Here is a 14,699-nt window from a genome sequence, read left to right as displayed (position 1 = left end):
TCCCAACTAGAAGTCATTATGCTCAGTGAAATGAGTCATTCACAAGAGAACAAATACCATATATTGTCTTTCATATAAGGAGGCCAACATGGAAAGTGTAACTCCAACAGTCCAATCTATACTTTTTTTTTCGGTGATTATCTGTTTGCTCTTTTGGCTGTATCACATATGTTTTGATGTTTTTATGTCAGTTTGTCTGCTTCCAAATAATCTCTATTCTCTAGTAGAATTCATCAAGTGCTCATGAAGTATACGAGGGCATCACATTTCCCAAAAGACTTCTGTGTTTCCTTTTAGTTAAGCATGTGTTGCATACTCAGTGGCACATGATTTTAGCAGGGTGCTACAATTTGTTGTTGATGTTGTTGTTGTTATTGTGATTGATGTGGCTGTTATGAAATGATGTCAATCCAAAAAACAGTAATATTATCTCAACACCAAACAGCCTGTATCTCATGCAATAAGATTTTGTGAAGTAACCAATGATATGAGGCAGATTGCTTATGATCTACATCAAAGAATTGTAAAACCTAATGTACTAGTAAGAACCCAAGAGACTTGGAAATGGGGAGGAAAAGCAGAGAAATCTTGCATCACCCAGAAGGTGTGAGGAAGACGGGAAATATAACCTATCAGGATCATAAGTGGTAACTCATAGACAACAGAATTGAATTAGCATTAGACAAAGGCAAATGGGGGAATGAAGAGTAATCCTAACAACCTCTTAACAGCAGGTCATGCGCATAGAGCAGGGAGGGGTCCCCAGAGTGGAGCAGGTGGACAGAAGGAGGCTTTTATCCCAAACCTGAAGACTCCTAGATCCTCACCAAGGACTATCAGTATGAGCACCGAGGACTACATCCCTACTGCCAAGGAGACCACGGGGAAATGGAGTGCCTTCGGAGACCAAGAACTCTGAGGTCACCCACCCCCATTTGGTTCTAACACATAGGATGGAAGAAGCCCAAATCCTGCCTTGCAGGATCCAAGGTCATTGGAACAACAACCAGGATCCCTGTTCGGTCCGCAGAAACAGAACAGTAAACTTCCTTCAGGACTAGGGAGAGGAGCTTTCTCTGGTCCTTTTCTGCTTCCAATTTTGGGTCCCCACCCCCTCTCGTAATAACCATCAGAAGCACTCCAGAAACCCCTCAAAACAAACAAACAAACAAAACTGGAATAGATAGAGAACAACAAGGAAAGCTTAGAAACAGACAGGAAATGGTCAGCGGGGATGCACTTATAACTCACTTGGTGGGAAACAAAGATTAGTTACTCCTCACTGGGGTATGGATGATTTCTCTGCACACCCCTCCTAAACATGCTCACCTAAACAGTTGCCTTATATCCTGTTAGAATCATAGAGTTAGACCACCTGAAAAACAGCCAGGTTCGGCGAAAACATGCTTCAATGCTATAAACTGCTAATGAGTAAAATTAAAATACGCATGAGACAGCTGAATAGCAATCTATACCCATTTAATGTGTATAGAGCATGGTTGAATATAAAGCAAAATTGAAATGTCTAAGAAGAAGTCACAGGCTGTGGTTGATAACCTGCCTTTTCCTAGTAATATATTAGTTAATCAATACCATGTCAATTATTGGCACAATGTTGTAAATGGTTGGAAATATTATGTTGGGGCTTTTAATGGATTGGGATGATACTCTGCTGGCTCTACCATCAGACCAGAGATGGTCTCACAAACAAACCATGGAACTTACCAAGACAATAAGATGCTAGACTTTATGCTTGGTAAATACCTCCAATGAAAGAATGTCAACTGAATTTGAATTATGGAAACGCAATAAGGTGGAGCAATCCGTCGTAGGGGAGGGTGTGGGTAGGGGCGGGGTGAATCCAAGTACTTAAAAAATGTATCACATAATGAAATGTAATTAATTAAAAAAATGAAAGGCAATAAAAATATGTTAAAAAAAAAGGAACCAAGTGCTCTCACAGCACATATGTTTGAAAGTGGACGTGACACTTGGCGAACTCAGTGTGGTGGTGAATGACAATTGCCCGAAACAACAAGACAGCTCTCCCTGTGCCAAAATAACTCAACCTGTTTCATTCACTTCACATACCATCATCTGTCCAAACAGGCCTCCAAGCTATCTTGTTGGGTTACTTCCTCTCCAATGCTCATTGAGCCCAGGCTGATGGAATGTGTAGGCTCAGCAACACCACAAAACAAAGATGGAGATCCGCACTCAAGGTGTGACAAACTCAACACCCAGAAACAATTTCAGTGCAAAAGCCAATTCCATCTGCCATGGCAACCAAGTGCTCTGGCAGCATATATCTGAAAGTCGACATGACACCTGGGGAACTCAGTGTGTTGGTGAATGACAATTGCCCGAATCAACAGGACAGCTCTCCCTGTGCCAAAACAACTCCATCTGGCTCATTCACTTTACATACCATCTGCTGTCCACACAGGTCTCCAGGAAATCTTGTTGGGACACTTCCTGTCCAATGAGCATTGAGCCCAGTCTGATGGAATGTGTAGGCTCAGCAACACACAAAACAAAGATGGAGATCCTGACTCAAGGCGTGACAAACTCGACACCCAGAAACAATTTCAGCACAAAAGCCATTTCCACCTGCCATGGCAACCAAGTGCTCTGGCAGCATATATCTAAAAGTCGGCATGACACCTGGGGAACTCAGTGTGGCAGTGAATGACAATTGTCCGAATCAACAGGACAGCTCTCCCAGTGCCAAAACAACTCCACCTGGCTCATTCACATCACATACCATCATCTGTTCTGGCAGGGCTCCCGAAAACCAAGTTTGGTTACTTCCTATCCAATGTCAACTGAGCTCAGGTGGATGGAATCAATAGGGCTAAATATCCACACAAAACAAAGATGGAGATCCTCATTCAAGGCGTGAAAACCTGGACGGCCAGAGAGAATTTCAGCACCCATGACATTTCCAGCTGCCATGGAAACCAAGTGCAGTGGCAGCAGATATGTGTGATAGTGGACGGGACACTTGGAGAACTCAGTGTGGTGGTGTATTGCAACTGCCCGAAGTGGCAGAAAAGGTATTCCACTGCCAAAACAACTCCATCTGGCTCTTTCACTTCACATACCCTCACCTGTCCACAAGGTATCCGGAAATCTTGTTTGGTTACTTGCTGTCCAATGCCGATTGAGCCCAGTTGGATGGAATCAAGCAATTTGAGCAAACACTCAAACAAAAGATGGAGATCCTCACTCAAATCGCTCAAAACTGCACAGCCAGAGAGAAATTCAGTGACCAAGCCATTTCCAGCTGCCATGGAAACCAAGTACTCTGGCAGCACACATTTCTGAAAGTGGCTGGCACATGACACTTAGAGAAGGCTGTGTGTTGTTGAATGGCAACTGCCCGAAGCAGCAGCACAGCCCTTCCAATGCCAAAACAACTCAACCTGGGTCATTCACTTCACATATTATAAGCTGTCCTTGCAGGTCTCAGGGAAAACTTGTTTGGTCACTTTATTTCCAATGCCTATAGAGTCCAGTATGATGTAATTTATAAGTTCAGTAAACATACAAAGCAAAGATGGAGATCCTCACTCAAGGCGTGACAAACTAGAAGCCACAGAGTATTGCAGCGCCCAAGACATTTCAAGCTGCCATGGAAAGTAAGTGCTCTGGCAGCACATATGTCTGAAAGTTGCTGGAAGTTGAAACATGGAGAACTCTGTGTGTTTGTGAATGACAACTGCCAGAAGCAGCACAGGTCTTCCAGTGTCAAAACAACTCCACCTGGTTCTTTCACTTCACATACCATCAGCTGTACAGTCAGGTCTCCGGGAAATCTTCTTTGGTCACTTCCTGTAAAATGCCCATTGAGCCCAGGGAGATGTAAATTAAATGTTCAGCAACCGCACAAAAAACAGATGGAGATCGTCAAAAAATCCATGCAAAAGGACACAGCCAAAGAGAAATTCAGTGCCCAAGCCATATCCAGCTCCCATGGTAAACAAGTGCTCTGGCAGCACTAGTGTGTGTAATTGGATGTGAAACGAAGGGAACTCAGTGTGGTGGTGAATGGCAACTGCCCAAAGCAGAAGCACAGCTTTCCAGTGTCTAAACAACTCCACCTGGCTCATGAACTTCGCATACCATCAGCTGTCCTTGAAGGATTCCAGGAACTCCTGTTTGGTCACTTCCTGTCCAATAGCAATGGAGCCCAGGGGTAAAATGAAGCAGCATAAGTACACCAGGAAAACAAAGATGGAGATCCTCTAGAATTCATGTAAATCTCCACAACCAGAAAAGAGCTCAGCGCCCAAGAGATTTAGAGCTGTCATTCAAACCAAGTGCTCTGGCAGCACATATGTGGAACAATGGATGTGAAACGAAGGGAATAAAGGTTCGCTGATGAATAGCAACTGGCCGAAGCAGCAGCACAGGTCTTCCAATGCCAAAACAAATCCACCTGCCTCATGAACTTCACACACCATCAGCTGTCCTGGCAGCTATCTAGGAAACAATGTTTGGTCACTTGCGGTCCAATTCCCGTTGGGGAAGTGTGATGGAATCAAGCAGCTTGAGCACCAAACAAAACTAACATACAGCTCCTCACTCAAGGCGCTCAAAAACCAAATCCAAAGACAAGTACATTCTTGAAGTCGTTTCAAACTGCCATGGAAACCAAGTGCTCTGGAAGCACATAAGTTTACCAGTGGATGTGACACATAGAGAACATAGTGTGGTGATAATTGGCAAAAGCCCGAAGCAGCAGCACAGCTCTTCCAGTGCCAAAACAGCTACACCTGGCTCATCAACTTCACATACCATCAGCTGTCCTGGCAGCTATCTAGGAAACCCTGTTTGGTCACTTGCGCTCCAATGACCATTGAGCGCACAGTGATGGAATCAAGCAGGTTGAGCACCCACACAAAACTAACATGAAGCTCCTCAATCAAGGCGCTCAAACCTCCACAGCAAAAGACAAGTTCAGTGCCCAAGCCATTTCCCGCGGCCATGGAAACCAAGTGCTCTGGCAGCACATATGTCTGAAAGTGGATATGACACCTAGAGCACACAGTGTGGTGGTGAATGGCAACTGCCCGAAGCAGGAGCAGAGCTCTGCCAGTGCCAAAACAACTCCACCTGGCTCATGAACTTGACATACTATCAGCTGTCCTGGCAGCAATCTAGGAAACCCTGTTTGGTCACTTGCGGTCCAATGATTTTCAGACAGTGGGATGGAATCAAGCTGGTTGAACACCCAACACAAAACTAACATGTAGCTCCTCATTCAGGGTGCCCAAAAGTCAACAGCCAGAGACAAGTTCAGCGCCCATTCATTCCCATCTGCCATGGAAACCAAGTGCTCTGGAAGTACATATGTGGAACAGTGGATGTGACACCAAGCCTATGTAGGTTCGCTGGTGAATGGCAACTGTCCAAAGCAGCAACACAGGTCTTCCAGTGCCAAAACAACTCCACGTGCCTCATGAACTTCAAATACCATCAGCTGTCTTGGCAGCTATCTAGGAAACCCTGTTTGATCACTTGCGATCCAAAGACAATTTTGTCTAGTGTGATGGAAACAAGCAGCTTGGGCACCCACAGAAAAATAATATAAAGCTCCTCACTCAAGGCACCCAAACTCCACAGCCAAACACAAGTTCAGCGCCCAAGACATTTCCCATAGCCATGGCAACTGAGTATTCTGGCTGCACATATGTGGAACACTGGATGCGACACCAAGGGAATGTAGATTCGCTGGGGAATTGCAACTGTCTATAGCAGCAGCACAGCTCTTCCAGTGCCAAAACCACTTCACCTCTATCATGAACTTCAAATACCATCAGGTGTCCTCGTAGCTATCTAGGAAACCCTGTTTGGTCACATCCTGTCATAATGCCCATGGAGCCCAGTGTGGTTTAATCAAGCAGGTTGATCGCACACACACAACTAACATGGAGCTCCTCACTCAAGGCGCTCAAATCTCCATTGCCAAAGAATAGTTCAGCGCCCAAGCCATTTTCCTCTGCCATGGAAACCAAGTGCTCTGGCAGCATATATGTGCAACAGTGGATGGGAAACCTAGACAACACAGTGCGGTGGTGAATGGCAAGAGCCCTAAGTGGCAGCACAGCTCTTCCAGTGCCAAAAAAAATCCACCTGGTTCATGAACTTCACATACCATCAGCTGTCCTGGAGGCTCTAGAGGAAACACTGTTTGATCACTTCCGGTCCAATGCCAATGGAGACCAGAGTAATGGAATCCAGCAGATTGAACACCCACACAAATATAACATGGAGCTCCTCACAGAAGGCGAACAAAAATCACAGCCAAACACATGTTCAGTGCGCAAGCAATATCACGCTGCCATGGAAACCAAGTGCTATGGCAGCACATATGTGGAACAGCAGATGTGACACCTAGCAAACTCAATGTGGTGGTGAAGGAAACTGCCAGAGACAGCAGCACAGCTTTTCCAGTGCCAGAACAACTCCACCTGGCTCTTGAACTTCACCTACCATCAGCTGTCCTGGCAGCTATCTAGGAAATCCTGTTTGGTCACTTCCAGTTAAAATGCCCATTGAGCCCAGTAAGATGAAATAAAGCAGGTTGAGCACCCACACAAAACTAACATTTAGCTCCTCACTCAAGGCGCTTAAAACTCCAGAGCCGAACACAAGTTTAGTGCCCAAGCCATTAAATGCTGCCATGGAAACCAAGTGCTCTGGCAGCACATATGTCTCTAAGTGGACGTGACAGTAAGCAAGGTAGTGTGGTGGTGAATGGCCACTGTCAGAAGAAGCAGCACAGCTCTTCCAGTGCCAAAGCAACTCCACCTGGCTCATGAACTTCACATACCATCAGCTGTCCTGTGAGCTATCTAGGAAACCCTGTTTGATCACTTGCGGTCCAATGATCTTTGATACCAGAGGGATGGAATCAAGCATCTTGAGCATCCACACAAAACTATCATGTAGCTCCCAACTCAAAGCGCTAAAAACTCCACAGGAAAAGACAAGTTCAGTACCAAAGTCATTTCCCATTGCCATGAAACCAAGTTCTCTGGCAGCAAATATGTCTCTAAGTGGATATGACACGTAGAGAACTCAATGAGGTGGTGTATGAACACTGCCCGAGCAGTAACACAGCTCTGCCAGTGCCTAAACAACTCCACCTGTCTCATGAACTTCACATGCCATCAGTTGTTATGGCAGCTATCTAGGAAACTCTGTTTGGTCACTACCGCTCAAATGCTCCTTGAGCCCAGGGTGATGGAATTAATAAAGCAGCTTGATCACATACACACAACTAATATGGAGCTCGTCACTCAAGGCGCTCAAAACACCACAGCCAAAGACAAATTCAGCGCCCAAGACATTTCCCGTTGCCATGGAAACCAAGTGCTCTGTAAGCACATATGTATGAAAATGGATATGACACCTAGACAAAACACTGTGGTGGTGAATGGCACCTGTCTGAAGGATCAGCACAGCTCTTCCAGTGCCAAAACAACTCCACCTGGCTCATGACCTTCACATTTCATCAGCTGTCCTGCCAGCTATCTACGAAACCCTGTTTGATCATATGCGATCCAATGACAATTGTGTCCAGTGTGATGGAAACAAGCAGCTTGGGCACCCACAGAAAAATAACATAAAGCTCCTCACTCAAGGATCTCAAAACTCCACAGCCAAACACAAGTTCAGCGCCCAAGACATTTCACACAGCAATGGTAATCAAGTGTTCTGTAAGCACATATGTGGAACAGTGGTTGTGACACATAGGGAAGGTAGTGTGTGGGTGAATGGCCACTGCCCGAAGCAGCATCAGCACAGCTCATCCAGTGCCAAAACAACTCCACCTGGCTCATGAACTTCACATACCATCAGCTGTCCTGGCAGCTCTCTAGGAAACCCTGTAGGGTCACATCCTGTCAAAGCCCATTGAGACCAGTGTGATGGAATCAATCCACTTGAGCAGCCAAACAAAACTATCATGGAGCTCCTCACTCAAGGCGCTCAAAACTCCACAAAAAGACAAATTCAGCGCCCAAGCCATTTCCCGTTGCCATAAAAACCAAGTGCTCTGGCAGCACATATGTCTGTAAGTGGATGTGACAGGTAGTCAAGGTAGTGTGGTGGTGAATAGCAACTGCCTGAAGCAGCAGCACAGCTCTTCCTGTGTCAAAACATTTCCACCTGGCTCATGAAATTCACATACCATCAGCTGTCATGGCAGCTCTATTAGGAACCCTGTTTCTTCACCTGCGGTCAAAGGCCCATTGAGCCCATTGTGATGAAATCAAGCAGGTTGAGCAACCACAGAAATCAGCTGTCCTGGCAGCTATCAAGGAAACCCTGTTTGATCACTTCAGATCCAATGACAATTTTGTCCAGTGTGATGGAAACAAGCAGCTTTGGCACCCACAGAAAAATAACATAAAACTCCTCACTCAAGGATCTCAAAACTCCACAGCCAAACACAAGTTCAGTACCCAAGGCATTTCCCACTGCCATGGTAATCAAGTGCTCTGGCAGCTCATATATGGAACAGTGGATATGACTCCTAGGGATGGTAGTGTGGTGGTGAATGGCCACTGCCCGAAGCAGCAGCATAGCTCCTCCAGTGCCAAAACAAATCCACCTGGCTCATGAACATCACATGCCATCAGCTGTCCTGGCAGCAATCTAGGAAACCCTGTTTGGTCACTTCTGGTCCAATGCCCTTCAGCCCAGAGTGATGGAATCAAGCAGCTTGAGCACCCAAACACAACTAACAGGGAGCTCCTCACTCAAGGCGATCAAAACTCCACAGTCAAAGACAAGTTCAGCGCCCAAGCCATTTCCCGTTGCCATGGAAACCAAGACCTCTGGCAGCACATATGTGTTTAAGTGGATATGACAACCAAGGTAGGAAGTGTGTTGGTGAATGGCCACGGTTCGAAGCAGCAGCACAGCTCTTCCAGTGCAAAAACAACTCCACCTTGCTCATGAATTTCACATACCATCAGCTGTCCTGGCAGCTCTCTAGGAAACTTTGCATGGTCACTTGCTGTCAAATGCTTATGGAGCCCAGTGTGATTTAATCAAGCAGGATGGTCACACACACACAAATAACATGGAGCTCCTAACTCAAGGCGCTCAAAACTCCACAAAGACAAGTTCAGCGATTAAGCCATTTCCCGTTGCCATGGATACCAAGAGCTCTGGCAGCACATATTTCAGCAAGTGGTTAAGACACCTAAGGAAGGTAATGTGGTGGTGAATGGCAACTGCCCGAAGCAGCACTACAGCTATTCCAGTACCAAAACAACTCCACCTGGCTCATCAACTTCACATAACATCAGCTGTTCTGGCAACTATCTAGGAAACCCTGTTTGGTCAATTGCAGTCCAAATGCCCATAGAGCCCAGTGTGATTAAAACAAGCAGGATGATCACACACACACAACTAACATGAAGCTCCTAACTCAAGGCACTAAAAACTCCACAGGCAAAGACCAGTTCTGCGCCCACGCCATTTCCCGCTGCCATGGAAACCAAGTGCTCTGGCCTCACATATGCTGAACAGTGGATGTGACACAAACAGAACACAGTTTGGTTGTAAATGGCCACTGCCCGAAGCAGCAGCTCAGCTCTTCCTGTGCCAAAAAATCTCCACCTGATTCATCAACTTCACATACCATCAGCTGTCCTGGCAGCTATCTAGGAAAACCTTTTGGTCACTTCCGTTCTAATGCTCGTTGAGCGCAGTGGGATGGAAACAAGCAGGTGGGGCACCCAAACACAACTAACATGGAGCTGCTCACTCAAGGCGCTGAAAACTCCGGAGCCAAAGACAAGTTCAACGCCCAAGCTGTTTCCCGTTGTCATGCAAACCAAGTACTGTGGCAGCACATATTTCTGCAAGAGGATATGACACCTATGGAAGGTAGTGTGGTGGTGAATGGCAACTTCCCGAAGCAGCAGCACAGCTCTTCCAGTGCCAGAACAACTTCAGCTGGCTCATGAACTTCACATACCATCAGCTGTCCTGGTATCTATCTAGGAAACCCTGTTTGGTCACTTCGGGTCTAATGCCAATGGAGACCAGTGTGATGGAAATGAGCAGCTTGAGCACCCAAACAAAACTAACATGGAGCTGCTCGTTCAATTCGCTCAAAACTCCATAGCCAAAGACAAGTACATCGCCCAAGCCATTTTCCGTTGATATGGAAACCAAGTGCTTTGGCAGCACATATGTCTAAAACTGGAAAAGACACCTAAGGAAGGTAGTGTGGTGGTGAATTTCAACTGTCCGAAGCAGCAGCAGAGCTCTTCCACTGCCAAAACAACTCCACCTGGCTCATATACTTCACATACCATCAGCTGTCCTGGCAGCTATCTAGGAAACCCTGTTTGGTCACTTCCGGTCCAATGCCATTTGGTCCCAGGGTGATAGAATCAGGCAGCTTTAGCACCAACACAAAACTAACATGGAGCTCCTCACTCAAGGCGCTCAAAACTCCACAGTCAAAGACAAGTTCAGCTCCCAAGCCATTTCCCGTTGCCATGGAAACCAAGTGCTCTGGCAGCACATATGTGGAACAGTGGATATGACACCGAAGGAAGGTAATGTGTTGGTGAATGGCCACTGTTCGAAGCAGCAGCACAGCTCTTCCAGTGCCAAAGCAACTCCACCTGGCTCATGAACTTCACATACCATCAGCTGTCCTGTGAGCTATCTAGGAAACCCTGTTTGATCACTTGCGGTCCAATGATCTTTGATACCAGAGGGATGGAATCAAGCATCTTGAGCATCCACACAAAACTATCATGTAGCTCCAAACTCAAAGCGCTAAAAACTCCAAGGAAAAGACAAGTTCAGTACCAAAGTCATTTCCCATTGCCATGAAACCAAGTTCTCTGGCAGCACATATGTCTCTAAGTGGATATGACACGTAGCGAACTCAATGAGGTGGTGCATGAACACTGCCCGAGCAGTAACACAGCTCTGCCAGTGCCTAAACAACTCCACCTGGCTCATGAACTTCACATACCATCAGCTGTCCTGGCAACTACCTAGGAAACCCTGTTTGGTCACTTGCTATTCAAATGCTCCTTGAGCCCAGTGTGGTTTAAACAAGCAGGATGATCACACAAACACAACTAACACGGCGCTCCTTACTCATGGCGCTCAAAACTCCACAGCCAAAGACAAGTTCAGGGCCCAAGCCATTTCCCGTTGCCATGGAAACCAAGTGCTCTCGCAGCACATATGTGTGTAAGTGGATATGACACCCAAGGAAGGTAGTGTGGTGGTGAAATGCCACTGCCCGAAGCAGCAGCACCGCTATTCCAGTGCCAAAACAACTCCACCTGGCTCATCAAATTCACATACCATCAGCTGTCCTGGCAGCTATCTAGGAAACCTTGTTTGGTCACTTGCGGTCCAATGCCCGTTGAGCTCATTAGGATGGAATCAAGCAGGTTGAGCACCCACACAAAACTAACATGGAGCTCCTCACTCAAGGCGCTCAAAACTGCACAGCCAAAGACAAGTTCAGCGCCCAAGCCATTTCCCGTTGCCATGGAAACCAAGTGCTCTGGCAGCACATATGTGTTTAACTGGATATGACATCTAATGAAGGTAGTGTGGTGGTGAATTTAATCTGTTCGAAGCAGCAGCACAGACTTCCAGAGCGAAAACAACTCCACCTGGCTCATGAACTTCACATACCATCAGCTGTCCTGGCAGCTATCTAGGAAACCCTATTTGGTCACTTCCGGTCAAATTCCCTTTGGGCCCAATGGAATGGAATCAAGCAGCTTGAGCACTCACAAAATCTAACATGGAGCTCCTCAGTAAGGTCACGCAAAATTCCACAGCCAAAGACAAGTTCAGTGCCTAAAGCCATTTCCCGTTGCTGTGGAAACCAAGTTCTCTGGCAGCACCTATGTGGAACACTGAATGTGACACCAAGGGAATGTAGGTTCTCTGATGAATGACAACTGTCCAAAGCAGCAGCACAGCTCTTCCAGTGCAAAAACAACTCCACCTGGCTCATTAAATTCACATACCATCAGCTGTACTGGCACCTACCTCGGAAACCCTGTTTGGTCACTTCTGCTTCAAGGCCCATGGAGACCAGTGTGATTGAATCAAGCATATTTAGCACTCAAACAAAACAAACATGTAGCTCTTCACTCCAGGAGCTCAAAACTCCATAGCCAAAGACAAGTTCAGCGAACAGGCCATTTCCTGTTGCCATGCAAAACCAAGTGCTCTGGCAGCATATGTGTGTAAGTGGATATGACACCTAAGGAAGGTAGTGTGGTGGTGAATTTCAAGTGTCCAAAGCAGCAGCACAGCTCTTCCGGAGCCAAAACAACTCCACCTGGTTCATGAAATTCACAAACCATCAGCTCTCCTGGCAGCTATCTAAGAAACCCTGTTTGGTCACCTCCGGTCAAATGCCCCTTGAGCCCATTGTGATGGAATCAAGCAGCTTGAGCACCCAACAAAACTAACAAGGAGCTGCCCACTCAAGGTGCTCAAAACTTCATTGCCAAAGACAAGTTCAGCGCCCAAGCCAATTCCCGTTGCCATGGAAACCAAGTGCTCTGGCAGACATATGTGTGTAAGTGGATATGACACCAATGGAAGATAGTGTGGTGGTGAATGGCAACTGCATGAAGCAGCAGCACAGCTCTTTCTGTGCCAAAACAACTCCACCTGGTTCATGAACTTCACATACCATTAGCTGTTGACAGATATCTAGGAAACCCTGTTTGGTCACTTCCGCTCCAGTGCTCATAGAGCCCAGTGTGATGGAATGAAGCAGCTTGAGCACCCAAACAAAACAAAAATGCACCTGTTCACTCAAGGCGCTCAACTCCACAGCCAAGGACAAGATCTGCGCACAAGTCTTTTCCCGTTGCCATGGACCAAGTGCTCTGGCAGCACATAAGTCTGTAAGTGGATATGACACAAAGGGAATGTACTGTGTTGGTGAATGGCCACTGCCTGAAGAAGCACCACAGCTCTTCTAGTGCCAAAACAACTCCACCTGGCTCATCAACTTCACATACATTCAGCTGTCCTGGCAGCTATCTAGGAAACCCTGTTTGGTCACTTCTGATCCAATGCCCATTGTGCACCAGTGGGAAGGAATCAAGCATGTTGAGCATCCAAACACAACTAACATGGAGCTCCTCACTCAAGGCGCTCAAAACTCCACAGCAAAAGACAAGTTCAGCACCCAAGCCATGTCCTGCTGTCATGGAAACCAAGTGCTCTGACACCACATATGTTGAACAGAGAATGTGACACATAGAGAACACAGTGTCGTGGTGAATGGCAACTGCCCGAAGCAGCACTACAGCTCTCCCAGTGCCAAAACAACTCCACCTGGCTCCTGAACTTCACATAGCATAAGCTGTCCTGGCAGCTATCTAGGAAACCCTGTTTGGTCAATTGCAGTCCAAATGCCCATGCAGCCCAGTGTAATTTAAATAAGCATGTTGATCACACACACACAACTAACATGGAGCTCCTCATTCAAGCCGCTCAAAACTCCACAGCCAAAGACAAGTTCAGCACTCAAGCCATTTCCCGCTGCCATGGAAACCAAGTGCTCTGCCAGCACATATGTGGAACAGTGGATGTGACACATACAGAACACAGATTGGTGATAAATGGCCACTGCCCGAAGCAGCAGCAGCACAGACTTCCAGTGCCAAAAAAACTCCACCTGACTCATGAAATTCACATACCATCAGCTGTCCTAGCAGCTAGCTAGGAAACCCTGTTTGGTCACTTCTGGACCAATGACGGTTGAGCCCAGTGTGATGGAAACAAGCAGCTTGAGCACCCAAACACAACTAACATGGAGCTGCTCACTCAAGGCGCTGAAAACTCCGGAGCCAAAGACAAGTTTGCGCCCAAGCCATTTCCCGTTGCCATGGAAACCAAGAACTCTGTCAGCACATATGTGTGAAAGTGGATGTGACACCTATGGAAGGTAGTGTGGTGGTGAATGTCCACTGCCCGAAGCAGCAGCACAGCTCTTCAAGTGCAAAAACAACTCCGCCTGACTCATCAACTTCACATACCATCAGCTGTCCTGGTATCTATCTAGGAAACCCTGTTTGGTCACTTCATGTCAAATGCTCATGGAGACCAGTGTGATGGAAATGAGCAGCTTGAGCAGCCAAACAAAACTAACATGGAGCTGCTCATTCAGGTCGCTCAAAACTCCACAGCCAAAGACAAGTACATCGCCCAAGCCATTTTCCGTTGCCATGGAAACCAAGTGCTTTGGCAGCACATATGTCTAAAACTGGATAAGAAACCTAAGGAAGGTAGTGTGGTGGTGAATTTCAACTGTCCAAAGCAGCAGCACAGCTCTTCCACTGCCAAAACAACTCCACCTGGCTCTTCAACTTCAAATACCATCAGCTGTCCTGGCAGCTATCTAGAAAACCCTGTTTGGTTATTTCTGCTCCAATGCCCCTTAAGTCCAGTGTGAAGCAAACAAGCAGCTTGAGCACCCAAACACAACTAACATGGAGCTGCTCATTTAAGGTGCTCAAAACTCCATCACCAAAGAGAAGTTCATCTCCCAAGCCATTTCCCGTTGCCATGGAAACCAAGTGCTCTGGCAGCACATATGTGTGCAAGTGGATATGACACCTAAGGCAGGAACTCTGGTAGTGAATGGCAACTCTCCAAAGCAGCAG

The sequence above is a fragment of the Ochotona princeps genome, chromosome Y, assembly GCF_030435755.1.
Source record: "Ochotona princeps isolate mOchPri1 chromosome Y, mOchPri1.hap1, whole genome shotgun sequence".
In the NCBI taxonomy this organism is placed as follows: Eukaryota; Metazoa; Chordata; class Mammalia; order Lagomorpha; family Ochotonidae; genus Ochotona; species Ochotona princeps.
Note: the sequence above shows the minus strand (reverse complement) of the source record.